This window comes from Narcine bancroftii, chromosome 11 (genome assembly GCF_036971445.1).
Source record: "Narcine bancroftii isolate sNarBan1 chromosome 11, sNarBan1.hap1, whole genome shotgun sequence".
Classification (NCBI taxonomy): domain Eukaryota; kingdom Metazoa; phylum Chordata; class Chondrichthyes; order Torpediniformes; family Narcinidae; genus Narcine; species Narcine bancroftii.
In genome coordinates, this window is record NC_091479.1 from 80,498,713 (window position 1) to 80,515,169 (window position 16,457).

Sequence of the window (16,457 nt, forward strand, 5' to 3'; positions counted from 1 at the left end):
TTCAGGACACCATAATATTTGGGACATTTGGCTTCACAGGTGTTTGTGATTACTCAGGTATGTTTAATCGCTTCATTGGTCCAGGTAGAAGAGAGCTAGACTTGCTTATAAACTTTTGATCACCTTTGGAGTCTGTAGTTGCCATTTATCTACGCGAAGAGTTGTGCCGATGAAAGTGAAAAAAGCCATTGAGGCTGAAAAAACAAGAATAGAACAGTAATTGACGTCGTTCAAACATTAACATGAAAATCAACAGTTTGGAACATCATTTGGAACATCATGGTGAGCTCAGTAATCAGAAAGGGACTAGTAGGCCAAGGAGCACCTCCACTGCTGATAATAGAATAATTCTAATCATAATGAAGAAAAATCTCCAAATGCCTGTCCGACAGATCAGAAACACTTCAGGAGGCAGGTGTGGATGTGTTAATGATTACTGTAAACACACACAATGCTGGAGAAACTCAGCTAAGTTAAAAATACATAACCAATGTTTTGGGCTAGAGCCCTTCATCAAGGTATAGAAAAATGTTGGCAGGTAGTCAATCAAAAGAGTAAGGGGGAGGTGATACGTAGAGAAGGGAGGGAGGGGACAGCAGCGATCAAGGGGAGGAGGGATGGCTAGCTGAATAGAGGGGGAAGGGAGGGAGGAGGAAAGGGGAAGAAGAGAGCAGGTTAGCAGAAACTGGAAAAGACGACGTTAATGCCATCTGGCTGGAGAGCGCCCAGATGGAAAATCCTACAATTTACAAGTGGTCTTGGTGGGATAGTACATAAGGCCATGGACAGATACATGAGAATTGGAGTCTGACACAGAACTGAAAATGTTGGCTAAAATGGTGTGGACAGAGTGAAGGTGCTCAGCGAAGAGATCTCCCAATCTGCACCCAGTCTCTCCAATGTAGATTTCCAGTAAATCAGTCCTGCTGATACACAAGGGAAATGTTGCTTCACTTGAAAGGCCTGTTTGGGGCCCCAGACCGTGGTGAGGAAGGAGGTGTGGGCGCAAGTGTTACACCTGCGGCCACGGGGAACATGCCAGGGTGGGGGCGGATTGGTGGGGACGGATGAGTGCACAAGGGGATCATGGAGGGAGTGGTCCCTAAGAAAGGTGGGGAGTGGGGAAGATGCATCTGGCATTGGAATCCTGTTGTAAGTGCTGGAAATTCTGGAGGATAATATGTTGGATGTGGAGGCTGGTGAGTTGGTAGGTATATTACAAACCCACTAACTCCCACAACTGCCTGGACTACACTTCCTCACACCCTGTCCCCTGCAAGGATTCTATCTCCTTCTTTCAATTTCTCTGTCTCTGCTGCATCTGTTCCCAAAGTGAGGTCTTCCAGTACAGATCTTCCAAAACATCTGCCTTCTTCCACAAATGTGGCTTCCCCTCCACCACTATTAAATTAGCCCTCACCCACATCTCCTCCATTTCGCACTTATCTGCCATGGCTTCCTTCAGATGCAACAAACATAGAATCCCCCTTATCCTCACCTACCACTCCACTAGCCTTTATATCCAATTTCTGGCACTTACAACTGGATCCCACTACCAGACACATCTTCACCTCTCCTCCCCTCCTGCCTTCTGTAGGGACTGCTTTCTCCGTGACTCCCTTGTGCATTCATTTCTCCCCACCAATATAATCCCCCCCCCACCACCACCACTGGCACCTTCCCCTGTGACCTCAGGAGGTGCCACACTTGCGCCCACACCTCCTTCCTCATCAGAGTCCGGGGCCCCAAACAGGCCTTTCAAGTGAAGCAACTGATTTACTGCATCCAGTGCTCCCTTTGTGGCCTTCTCTACATTAGAGGGTGGACGCAGATTGGGAAGGTGCTCATCTTCGCTCCATCCGCAACAGTGACAGAGACCTCCCAGTAGCCAACCATTTCAGTTCTGTGTCACATTCCCATACTCATATGTCTGTCCATGGCCTTATTTACTGTCCCACCAAGACCACCCGTAAATTGGAGGAACAACACCTGATTTTCCATTGGGCACTCCCAACCAGTTGGCATTAACATTGACTTTTCCATTTTCTGTTGACCTGCTCTCCTCTTCCCCCTCTCCCTTCCCCTTTCCAGTTCTCCCTCTCTTCACCCAGCCATCCCTCCTCTCCTTGATCGCTGCTGTCCCCTCCCTCCCTTCTCTACTTATCACCTCCAGTCTTTGCGATCTCACTCCTCCCCCCCCCCCCCCCACCCCCACACTCTTTTGTTTGGATATCTACTGACATTTTTCCATTCCTTGATTGGCAATGTCTTTTATTGTTTTATTCCTGTTTTCCTAGCTCAAAACATTGGTTATGTATTTTTACCTTTGCTATATAAAGGACACTGCATGACCTGCTGAGTTTCTCTTGCGTCTTTTTACTTCAACCATGGTGTCTGCAGATATTCATATTTTACTTCTTGTCAATAATTACAGTCCGCAGAAGACTATATGAACAGAAATACAGAGGTTACACTGCAAGATGCAAACCACTAGTTAGCCACAGAAATAGGATGGTCAGATTACAGTTTGCCAAAAAGTATTTAAAAGATCCTGCAGAATTCTGGAAAAAGGTCTTGTGGGCAGATGAGACCAAGATTAACCTGTATCAGAGTGATGGCAAGAGTGGAGGCATAAAGGAATTGCCCGAGATTGGAAGCATCTGTAAAACATAGTGGTGGGGCTGTTATGGCCTGGGCATGTATGGTCTCTACAGGTACTGGTTCACTTATCTTCATTGATGATGACGCTGCTGGTGGCAGTAGCTCAAATTCAAGCAAATGCCTCCAATTTCAATGGATGGTTCTTCATCCTACAGCAAGACAATGATCCCAAACATACTGCTAAAGCAACAAAGGCATTTCTCAAGGCTAAAAAAAACTGGAAAATTCTTGAATGACCAAGCCAGTCACCTGATCTAAATCAAATTGAGCATGCATTCAGTATGCTGAAGAAAAAGCTTATGGGGACAAGCTCCGAAACAAGTAGGAGCTGAAGATGACTAGGAGAGGCCTGGCAGAGCATCACCAGAGAAGATGCTCAGCACCTGGTGATGTCTGTGAATCACAGATTTCAAGCAGTTATTGCAAGCAAGGGATATGCAACAAAGTTCTAAATGTGACTAATATATATACCATTGGTATGTCCCAAATTTTGCTTTGAAATTAGGGGAATATGTATAAAAATGCTATAATTTCTACATAGTTAAACAAAAATGTATATAGTGTGAATGAGCTTGAATAAAATCTGGAATATACACTTTAATCACGTGAATTGTTTGATTACACATTTAAAACTGCAGAGCCCAGGGGCAAACAAAGGAAAAAGTGTCTTTGTCCCAAACATTATGGATGGGTCTTAATATGTCAAATCCACTCATTCATACAAACCAATAACAGAAAGAATCCAATGTATCTTGAAAAACCACAACTCATAATTGACTGTCACTGATCTGGCTTGGCAGAGAGAATGGAATATTACATAGGATTCTGTGCTGGTGTAGAGGCCAGCTACTTCCATATTATTGGATTCTCTTCATTATCAAATACCAAGAGACACGATGTAATAGAAACCAATATTCCTATGATGTGCACTAGACATTACTCAAACCTGGCATGCTGGATCTGACTTGGCAACTAACTGAAGAAGACCAGACATCCAATTTTTGGCAAGAAAAAATTGATAAATCAGAATACCAGGCCTGCTATCATTAGACTTGCAATATAGAATGTGCTCTACAAGGCAAAAGCAGGCAGTCTTTTCAATATGAAATCACATTTCTAATTTGAAGATTTATTTCAACATCCTTTAAGCTTCAAATAAAATATTTGAGCAATAATGGCATATAGAAATATGTTTTTAATAGGAAAATGCAAGGAAAAACATTGTAATTAAATGGCTTTGAGATCTACGGAGTAATACGTAAATATTCTGAGACAGGAAAAACAAAACAGTACCTGTTGGGTGCTATCGGTAGCTCTAATAATGATGCAGACAAAGACTGAGGGGAACAATAGGCTTTATTGAGCAAAAGACTGCTGGCTCAGGTCTAGGCTAGGAAAATGAATAGGAAAGAGAAGGGACTCGACCTTTAAGGCCTGGGGTCACATGGGTAGGATCAAGGGAGGAGCTAAGGTGGGGAGACCTTGGTGGGCCAGCCAGTGCATACAACCATATCACCACAGTACCAAAAACCTATAAAAACATGTACTGCATAATTGTGACTTCATTTTCCAGCACACAGATCATTTATATCAAAATGATGAATGAAAATGCATTACGAGCTTAGTTTGTGGTTGCAATTAGACGTGATAGTGAGAAAAAGGTTAGAGGAGTTGTGAAAAGTGTTGAAGGTTGTCATAGGTTACAACAGGATATAGACAGGATGCAGAATTGGAAGGAAAAGTGGCAGATGGAGTTCAATCTGGATAAGTGTGAGGTGATGCATTTTGGAAGGTCAAAATTGAATGCAGAGTACATGGTTAATGGTCGGATACCTAGTGTGGAATAACAGAGGGGCCTTGGGGAGCAAGGCTAATATGTCATATAGATCAGGTGCCTGATTTTGATCGTGGAAAGTAGGTATGCTGATTGAGTGGTCTTTTATTCCAGGGTGGCGCAGTTGGATTAGCGGTTAGTGCAACGCCTTTAAAGCGCCAACGATTGTCAGTATACACTGACAATGCATGGTTTGAATCCCATGCTGTCTGTAAGGAGTTCGTACATTCTCCCTGTGACTGCGTAGGTTTTCCCTGGGGGCTCCAGTTTTCTCCCACTGTTCAAAACATACTAGGGGTGTAGGTTAATTGGGTGTACATTTGACTGTGGGTCAAAATGGCCTGTGTGTCTAAATTTAAATTTAAAGAAAATTAAGAGTGTTGATTAAAAATCACAAGGAGAGACCATTATATTGGATTTATATTTTCTCTGCTTTACCATCCAGTGAATCCTTGGTTAGTTGCAGGTGCACTCTTTCAAAGTAGAAAAATCCCAAGTTTCCTCACAACCGTTTTTGAATGATCAATCATGGGGTTTCACCACTGATTTCTGCATATTGCACCCAGATGGTGGTGTGCATTTTCCCTATTCTGATGGAAAGGATGAAGGAATTGTTAAAATACTGGCAGTGAACAACTTGACCACTATTGAAAGTTCCACATCTACTTTTGGATGTTATGCAAAAGCAAAAAGCTCTTGCTGCCTGGGTTGGATAATGGTTAAATTGTAGGTCCCAGTGCTTTTGATTGTAACCATGTATTAGCACTATTTCCCAGAGGTAAACAAGAAAATCTTCAGGTGCTGGGGTCTAGTCAACGTTTCAGGCCTGAGCCCTTCGTGAAGGCTGAAAATCAGTCAGATGCCTGAATAAAAAGGTTGGGAAGGGGTAGGGGAATGGGGAGGGGAAAGAGGAAAGATAGCTCCTTGATAGGAGAAGGGAGGGAGATGGAGGGATAAGGAAAAGGTGTGGAATTGAAGTGGCTGGCTATACAGTAGATCAATAAAGCAATAGATCACTTCATTGAGCACCTTTGCTCTGTTCGCTGCAACTGCAAGGACCTCCCCCCTCTTCAGTTTACTCCCCATTGCCTCATTGACCATGACCACATATACAGTACTGCCATGTTGAGGACACTTGCAAGTTGGAGGAATAACGCCTTATGTTCCATCTCAGATGGCATTAATATTGATCTCCTATATTTGTTAATCCCTTCCCCCTGGGCCTCTCTGTCCCTTATCCCTCAGTCTCCTTTCTTCCAGCTCCCCAACCACTTCCCACCTTCTATCAGCGAGCTATATTTCTTCACCCTCTGCCCTCTTCCCCCACTACTTCTCAGGTTCTTTCTCTTCTATTCTCCCTCCTCTTACCTGCTAGCCTGTGTTCCTCCCATTTATTCAGTGCCAGTCTAGTTTTTGGTATTACTGGGCTCAGGCCTGAAATGTTGACTGCCCATGGATGCGGTGTGGCCTGTTGAGTGTCTCCACTGCCCTGTTTATTATTATGTGGCCTGTGGCTTTCATTAGAGGGAATCACACACACCCCAATATTCTTATTGTTTTTCTCAAGAAAGAAAACTTAGTGAACCATCCTAATTATGCAGTATACACTAACAATGCATTAAAATTTCATTAGAATTGCCCATTTGACTGGATTAATATCAACAGCTGTTGCAGATAAATTTGATACCAGGCAGCCATTCTAAAAATACAAGGATGGGCAGAAACAGTTTATTCTGACCTTACATGCTTTCAAATCACGAAGTGAGACGATTCTGACATTGCAATAACATCTCAAATTTTTTTGTGCTTGTAAAATAAAAAAAGGTTACCAAGGAATAGACAGAAGCAAATCTGATACAAAAAGAGACAATTAATGAATTCGAAGGGCAAAGAAAGCAAGTGTTAGAATTAACTTACAAAGGGAAATGTGAGAGAGTGTGTAAAACTGAAGGAGGGAAAAAAAGATTTAAAAAAGGGGAGCAATATGTATAGCTTTAGGTGGAGACCTCCACCTACTGTTGTTTATGAGGAACCTAGGGCACTACATTGGTGAAGAGAACCAAAGGCTATCTTTTAATCAGCTATAGCTGATTGGTATTCAACTCCAGCGAAGGACATTCAGCATCAGCCCCATCATGTTATAATAATGTGGTGGGGGAAGTGAAGTAAATGGGGAGCAGACCAGAAAGAAAACCCAAGAATGGTAAGCAGCTCTAGGGGGTTTCTCAGGAGATTGTCCAGATTCCTGATGTTGAAAAACATTGCAAAATAAGATCCCCAATGAGAATGTTTTAAAAAAGGACAGCAATTGTGAAATACATAGTTGGCATATTAGAGAACAATAATTTGAAATGATTCTTTGAAAAGTGGATAATTATAAAGATGTTCTCCAGAAGTTTGTAGTTTGCCATCATGGGAATGGTTAAGATGTAGATGTTGACATTTCCATCTGTTTTGAATTTGACTTTCTCTATTACCATTCACTATCTGGAGCTGTCCATTTGTAGCCTTGTGTGATCTGAATTAAGCTAGTGATATGTAATTAATTGACAACAAATTCTACCAATTAGTTTTTCCTTAGTAGTTAATCATTGGGAGCCATTGTGTAAATTGAGAGAGTAGCATTAGGCTGCCCCAGCTGAATTTCAACCTGTGAGAGACTTGTTGAGTTTAGTTTCAATTCAAGGTAAACTTTCAGTTGCACCTGGACAGCAATATTAAAACTCTTTCTCACAATGTGAGAACCAAGGCATTTGAATTTGGTGTTCAGGCTAATGTCAATATTTTGAAGGCACACAAGATTGGAATGAGAGTCATTTATGGGGTAAATGGGCTGTAAATTGGGGTGGCCATTCCAAAGGAGCACATGGTCATAGGTTACTGCACACACAGTGTGTTTGGATTTGTTGTTTTTGCAATACCATTTAAATTAATGATTCCCAAAATAGGTGCTGCTGCCCCCTGGGGATGGTGGAAAGATCCAAGGGGGCAGTGAGGAGAAAAGAGCAGTGACTATTTGTTTCTTGATGACATGCTCTGGACAGAACAGGATATGTGCCACATTCACGTCTGCAAGGGCCAAGGCTCCAGGTTTGTAAGAATTTCAAATGATCTTGAAGGTGTAATTTACATTTGAATTACTTGTAAATACACTGTACCCCCCCCACCCGATGGCCGATCCTTGCCCCATACACCCGCCCACCTGATGGCTGATCCTCACCCTGGGCGTCTGCCCATCCAGCACCCGATGACCCAAAGACAATATAGTTGTAGTTGAGATGTACATTTATCCTTTCATATTGCTAAATAAATTGGTTTATGTAAAGTTTTATTTGTGAAATACATACAGTTGTATATAGTGTTAGATTAGTTGTTTGAAATTTGTGGTAGACCTAATAGCAAGAAAGAGGTGTGTGTTTATCATGTGTGGTGGTGGTAGGGGGTGGGGGGCACTAGGAATGTGGCCTTGGAGCCAAGGGGCGACAGCCTGAAAATGTTCGGGAACCACTGGTTTAAATTACATCTTATTTCTGTAAATTTGCTTCTGGCTGGTGTCCTAGCAAATCAAATAAGTTATAAGATAATGTATTCAAGTGGGTGGTGGGTCATGGGGGGGGATTTAGAAAGTTAAAGCAAAATGATAAGGAGGTAGTGCAGGGTATTGAAATGGGTAATAATAGCCGGTCTGAAAGGGAGGGTACTGTTTACAAATAATACCTCTTAATGGGAACATGAACGGGGAAATGGCACCATTTAAAAAAAAAAAAATGAACCCACCTTATCTGAATCCATGAATCATTGGGCACAAAATTAAATAAATAAGCACAATACAGTAGTGATTACAGACACATGGTTGTAAAGTGACCAACATTGAGGACAAAAGATTTCAGGTTATTTCACTTTTTGAAAGTATCAGGAAAAAATAGCCCAGATAATAAAGGGTGGGATAGAGGTAGTGGAGAGTAGGGACCTTGTGTGGAAAATTAAGAAGAAGAATCCGTATGGTTGGAGGTAAATTACAGCAACATTTGGTGGAAGTTGTCCACAGTTTCTCCCCCCCCAAAAAAAATGTAATGCTGTCCATAGTTTTCCCCCCAAAAGAGTAATGCTAAAGTAGGCCTTAATATATATTATAGAAATGATAGATGGATGGAACAAGGGTGAAGCATAGACATGTTAATCTACTTGTACATTGGGAGCACTAAATTATCTGCAATCAGGTGGAGATTAAATTCAAGGAATGACTTCCTAGGATTCTAAAAAGATGACCGAGTGTTAAATGTCCACTTGTGCAGAAAATACAAAGTGTTTTCCAGTGTGGATTATGAGGAAGATGTAGAGATGTCTTGGGAATATTTGAATGGGTAAGAGCATGGCAGTTGGAATAATGTGGAAACGTGATAACTAAGCAGAATACATTTTAAATATTGGTAGTACATATTTGTGTTCATTTATCAGTGTTCTTGTGCAAGTGTCATTGCAATTTGACATGTAGATATGGCATGTAATTAGGTTGGCAGGATTAGCGTATACAGAGCCGTTGTCATACGGCCCCGAATCATGGGTCCTCTACCGGCATCACCTACGGCTCCTAGAACGCTTCCACCAGCGTTGTCTCCGCTCCATCCTCAAAATTCATTGGAGCGACTTCATCCCTAACGTCGAAGTACTCGAGATGGCAGAGGCCGACAGCATCGAGTCCACGCTGCTGAAGATCCAGCTGCGCTGGGTGGGTCACATCTCCAGAATGGAGGACCATCGCCTTCCCAAGATCGTGTTATATGGCGAGCTCTCCACTGGCCACCGTGAGAGGTGCACCAAAGAAGAGGTACAAGGACTGCCTAAAGAAATCTCTTGGTGCCTGCCCCATTGATCACCGCCAGTGGGCTGATATCGCCTCAAACCGTGCATCTTGGCGCCTCACAGTTTGGCGGGCAGCAACCTCCTTTGAAGAAGACCGCAGAGCCCACCTCACTGACAAAAGACAAAGGAGGAAAAACCCAACACCCAACCCCAACCAACCAATTTTCCCCTGCAACCGCATCGGACTTGTCAGCCACAATCGAGCCTGCAGCTGACATGGACTTTTACCCCCTCCATAAATCTTCGTCCGCGAAGCCAAGCCAAAGAAAGAAGAAATAAGAGGTTGGCAGGATACCAAATATTCTCTATCCCCCTCTGCATCAATGTTGCCTACATAATCTCTTGTGTCCCACCTCATCCACTACTTCTCCCCTTCTTTGTTTTTATAGCTTCAAAAACAGCTTTGATTAGATTTGTCACACATGATTACCCTACTACATAATTACTTTAGTTTCCTCTTTCCTGGCTACTGGTGCTGTATCCCAAGAATTAAAACCCATTTTGTTTGCGATAAGTTTTTCGGCTATTCATTCAACTGTCACATCTTACCAATGCTGTGCTGGTTTGCATAGGGTTAGTAATTTAAAGATAATAACTTTTGGAATTCTGCTTTTTAATTTGGATTCTGGCTACTTAGGCTCTTTCAGCTGAACTCTTCCTTGATGCCATCTCCATTGATGTTCCCCACATCCTTCTACTTCAACTTCTTTAGCCCCAAGAAGTTATTCTTTCCGCTGGCACCAAGCAAGCAACACAGGCCCCAGGACCCATGCCAACCACTTCAGAGAATAGTGTCCATCACTACCACATTGCGTATTGCTTCCTGTGAATGTGTAGCAAACATAAATATGTTCTGGGGTTTTGCTGGTAAAGATTCTTCAGGGATACAGTTGAAAATTGAAAACTCAAAATTGATGAATTTCTTGTGATTTTACAAACTGTTTAATTGGAAAGATAGAGAAGATAGAGATAGAAGCAGATGTGAGAATGTTTAATGAAATATATTTTCAAGATGATAAATGTAAATGTCTGAAAGTTCAAGAATGTAATCTCTGAAAATGTAATTTCAGGCAAATGGAGTAAAAAAAATCTGAGAAAGTTCAGATTTATTGTCAGAGCACAAACCTACGTGACAGCACAACCAACCCTGAGATTCTTTTTCCTGTGGGCGAGGCAAATAGCGGCATACAGTTCAGGAGTAACAAAGTAATAATAAATTAACTCAACTACAGCTGGAACATTAACATGCCCCTTTATGTGAAAGACATTTGGTCCTCATTTGTTACAGTGTTTTGAGATTCTGTAGAGCGGAGAAGGCTGGGATAAAATTTAATGTTCATTAATTATTATGAACGCAGTTGATACAGTGAATGTATTAGACTTTTCTTACTTTCAGAAGTCAGTGACAAATGATCACCAGTTTATTTTCTTGGACACTAATAGATTTAATCTTTAATTTCTGGAGACAGGATGTTGTGAATGGCTGCCAACAATATTTACCCCACAAAGTCAGCTTGTCTGCCTGTTGCACTCTCATCTGATTTCTTTGCATTTTCTCCTTTAATTATAGCTTGTTTACTAAAATGCTGGAATACTTTTCAGTGGTTCCTGCTCATAATGCATTTCATGATTTATTCTCCTTTGAATTAAAAAGAGCTTTTGATAAGTTGTATTTCTCCAATATAAATTGTATATTTAGTTGATCATTACAATACTAACTTGTGGAAATGAATAAATGTTGAAAACATGTAAAAAATTGTGTTCTTAATGATCATCTCTCAGCATCCTAATTTTTCTCACTTCATCTTCATGAACCTAAATTGTATTTTTATTAGTTGTAATCTTGTTGGAAGATTGTATTGACTGTGATGACTAGAAAACAGTTTCTGAGGAGGAAGTAGGAGTCCTAATATTGGCCACATCAGATTTTATTTTGTACAGATTATTCAATCAGCCATGTCAATCTATCAGAGAGGATATCGGTGGCAATATGGAAACCCATTATTACAGTTAGGGGTGGGGGGGACCAGTGTGTAAATTTTCAATGTGCATCTCAGCTTGAAGTGCATAATTGTAATATAAGTGTGACTCCTTATATTACTTCTATGAAGCACCAGGAATGGAACGAATCCCTACAAGACATGGACAACTGTTCAACAAATGCATCTTGTTCATTCTGTTTCTCCAATTAGACAGGCATGTGTTGTGTAACACATGTACTCTAGTCCTTTCTCCTTTTTTGAAAAAGATGAGCGGGTCACATATTCATAGTTCAATCTGTAAATGTTCTCAGTTTATTGGATTTTTCTTAAAGGATCTCTTGTATTGTGTTCATTTCTTGACATACCTTCTTGTGAAAGGTGAGTCTTCTTGACTCAATTCAGTTGAACCTTATGCCATTTCTTCTGCAAGCTCCAGTGGGTCCAATTCTAGATATACTCATGATCAGAAAACTCTTCAATATTGTCTTGTTTAACAAATGTAGGAATTAAGTGCTTTACATGTATACTTCGGGGTCTACCCTCTGCTTACAGATGGCATCTCTTTGCATCACATACATCAACCATTCAAGTATTCTATTTCCTAAAATCTTCAGGAGAAGAAAGACACACACACACACACACACACACACACACACACACACACACACACACACACACACACACAAAAGAAAAATAATGCTGAGCTTGAAATTATGTACACATTTGAAAACAATGGATTGTTTCTTCTTTTGCTGTAAATAGGCAGATTATATTATTTTCAAAGTGGAAATTATGTTAGCATACCCAGTGCCTGAATTCTCACATGTTACCTGTGCCAATAGATTTGCAATGCATTTTGTTTTGAAGTACTGTATTTGATTCTATATTCTTATTGAGGAAAGGGAATGGCTCATCTCACATCGTTGATGCAGCCATTGTCACCATGGCAAACTGAGAATCAAGGTTTAATAGGAAACATACTAGCGTGGGTAGAGCATCGGCTGATTGGCAGGATTCAGAGAGTCGGCATACAGGGATCAAATACTGGTTGGCTGCCAATTGCTAGTGATGTTCTACAGGGATCGATGTTAGGACTGCATCTTTTTTATGCTGGATATCAATGATTTAGATTATGGAATGAATGGCTTTGTGGTCAAGTTTGCAGATGATATGAAGGTAGGGGAGGAGGAGGAGGTAGTGTTGAGGAAACATGAAGACTGCAGAAGGGTTTAGAGAGATTAGGAGCAAGGGCAGAGAAATGGCGAATGAAATACAATGTCACAAAGTATAAGGTCATGCACTTTGGTAGAAGAAATAAACAGCCTGATTATTTTCTAAATGAGGAGAGAATTGAAAATTCCCAGCTGCAAAGGGACCTGAGAGTCCTCATGCAGGACGGCCTGAAGTTAAACTTGCAGGTTGAGTTGATGATGAAGAAGGCAAATACAATGCAGGCATTTATTTCAAGAGGCATAGAATATGAGTAAGGGATGTGATGTTGAGATTTTATAAGGCCCTGGAGAGACCACCTTTAGAGATTTGTGAACAGATTTGGGCTCCTCGTTTCAGAAAGGATGTGCTGACATTAGAAAAGTTTCTGAGGAGGTTTACAAGGATGATCCTGAGAGTGAAAGGAATGTTTGACGGCTCTTGGGCTGTTCTCCAAATTTAGGAGAATGACAGGGAATGTCATTGGAACATTTTGAACGTTGAAAGGTAGATGCAGAAAATTGCTTCCCATGGCAGGAAGGTCGAGGAGAAGAGGGCACAACTTCAGGATTCAAGGACATCCACTTAGAACAGCGACACAGAGGAATTTCTTTCGCCAGAGGGTGTGGAATCTATGCAATCTGTTGCCACAGGAGATTGTGGAGGCTAAGTCATTGGATATATTCAAGGCAGAGATTGATAGGTTCTTGATTAGCCATGACATCAAAAGTTATGGGGGTGGGGTGGGGAAGAGGCTGGACTGTAGGGCCTGAGTGGGAAAAGGGATCAGTTCATGATTGCAAGGCTGGGCAGACTTAATGAGCTGAATAGCCTATTTCTGCTCCATTGTCGTTTGGCCTTATGGAGTTGTATACCTTTTGTTGATGTTTTGCCCATTTTCATCTTTTATCTTGATAAGTTGCACATTCTGTACAATGCTTAGTTTTCATAGGTTTCATGCTTCCTTCCTTGCCCTTTACAATTACTTTGACTTCTTGTATCTATTTATAGCCAAATATACAAGCTGGTTATTTTTCAGCTATACCATATTCATGTAAACTCGTGTAGCTTTCTGTTTCTTCTCATTTCAAATATATTCTTCTTTGAAATTAAATTGATAGCATAGACAAAGGTCTGTACCCAGTGACGTATTGTCCATTTTAACTAGAAAGATATAAAAAGCCGATTTGAACCACTAGGATGTTTCATGTATGGATATTATCTATCTATTGTAAAATATTGATGACTTATTTACGTACCAATTGAGGTTAATATCTAATGCTTGTCACTTTGCAAGCACTCCATTTTCAAACAGTTGTGGAAACATTACAACAATTAATTCTGACCTGTCACTCTGGTCTGTCTGCTCTAGGAATCCATTTCATTCTAATTTATTTAACTCTTCTTCCACCTGGTTCTCCAATGGATATTGATCAGTATCTTAGTTTTCAAACTGACTTCATATGAATATGGGCATGAGAGTCTGTAATAACTGTGTCAGAATCCTACATGGTCTCTGCAAACGTTCCCAAAAGACATGATCTTAAAGCATTTGTATGAGCACATCTTTTCAGTCTAGTTTTAATTTTCTGAGCGAATCTTTGCTTCCAAATGTTGGCTGATTGATTTATTCAGTTACAAAAATTATTAACCCTTTTTTCTGACTGATGTGACAACTAAAGATTTTATCTGACCTCAAGTCTTCCACATTTCTCCTAAATATGTTTTCAAATTCACAGAATACTACAGTAGTTGAACTTAATAATTCTTCACCACTTATTGTCATCCTGTTGATGCTTATCTTGGTGCATTTCACCTGTGTTTTTAAGATGGACTACTACTGGACTAATTCTGTTTATTGGTTTTGCTACTGATGGTCTACATGCACACATGTCAAACTCAGGCCCGCGGGCCAAATTTGGCCCATGATGTAATTATATTTGGCCCGCAAGATCATATCAAATATATATTAGAGCTGGCCCGCTGGCCGCCGGGCCAGTATAGCGCATGCTCAGCTTAATACTACAAATCCCAGAATGCTTTGCAAATGCATTGGCGCCGGCCCGTCAGCCCGCTAATCGCCCCCACCTCCTCCGTTTACTTTCATTAGCACCTGCGACCTGTCGCCCAACTCAAATGTAATAAACCCCTTATGGAAAATGGCCAAACGAAAGACAGAAAACAGGACCTTTCAAGACAGGTGGGAGCCAGACTATATGTTCATCATTTTAAAAGACAAACCTGTTTGTCATTGAAGCAAGTTGTTATTTTTTTCACTTGTTGGCTTGTGAAAAAAAAACATTTGAAAGGAGCTTAAAGGCTATAGAGAAATATTATTTATTGAATATTTTATTTCTCATTTGTTAATGTTTCTTCTGGAAAGAGTTTAACCAAAACTATTATTAAACATTTATTTTAATAAGAAAAAGTTTAACATTGCATATGTTGAAAGAAGAGAAAACATGCAGATGTTGTTGAAAATTTTCAATAAATATTTAGTTTGGCCCACGACTTAGTCCAAGTTTTTAATTTTGGCCCTCTGTGAATTTGAGTTTGACACCCCTCCTCTACAGGTTTAATTCTTCATCGTTCACACTGGCTCCAGCATTGTGCACACTTTTGCTGAGATTTTAACCACGTAAAATATGTTCTGTGAAAAAAGCACACCACTAGATTTCAGACTGGAGAGAAATGCCCTGAAAGTTGAATCATTTTACCATTTTAGAATTAGCTTCCATTACATCTGGAGCAACAATTGATGTTAGCCTCATTTAGCTTCATCTTCTGCTTTGAAACTGTAGCCTTTGCAAGTGTTCAATGCATATAAACTCCCATCATAATTACACCTTGCATTTGATTAAATCCTTGAGCACTTGTTCATGCCATTTCCATTTTGAACTCGAGGTCAAATGTAAGATTCTATTTACTGACTTTAATTGAATCCATTTACTAATTAAACTGCAAACTTTTTCCTTGTAGCGCATGATCGAAGCAAGTGTCAAAGTAACTGTGCTGAGACGTCTCCTTCACACAAGATGTGGTACTCACTTACTGACTTGCCGTGTTCTGATTTCAGCTTCCAAATATATGTATCTCCTCACAATTCCTCAGTGTTTATCAGAATCTGAATTTATTGTCATGAACATATCACAAAATGCATTATTTTGCGGCAGCGTCACGGTGCAAACATTTATATAAACCACCTGACAAAAATAAATAAAAAATAGTGGAAGAAAAAGATATGGTATGGGGTGCTGGAAGTTATGCTAATCCATATCTGTTAACAAAATAATTTTCTACTCCTCAAAAACATTATTTTATGTTGGCACATTCTCAGTTTCTACCTTGTCACTTCTTCTAACAAATATTTCCGCATGTTCTTTGTCTGGGCTGTGAAGTATGAATGCTTGATCATATACTTTGATTGCTTTGATAATTTTGACCTGTCCTGATTCTGCTCCTGCTGAAGCTATGATGCAATGTTTCCTGCAGCTTTCATTTAGTTTAATGGCTGCAGCCCTTTGACTCCCTAAATTAACATCAATCCTTCGTCAATGTAGCTTTTGTTGGACTCATCGGCAGTTCTCTTAGTTCATTGAACTCTCACCCCAAAGATGGCCTGAAGATCACATCATATCTGTGAAACTTCACTCTTCTCTGGAGAAATTGCTCTATTTTCATCAAACGTACCATTCTGCACCCTCTTTTGGTGCAGACATTTGATCAGCTCTGCTTAAAAACTGGCTGTTTGATTGCTCAGTGTTAGCCACTACTGTGCTTATCAATGTTGTCTATCAAGTTGCTACTGTGGTCAGTTGGTAGATAAACCTTCTCGCTTGACTCTTTTCTATAGTTTTTTCTCTAAGAGAGAGTGGTTTTATAGCTCCTAATTGCCAATTTTATAATGT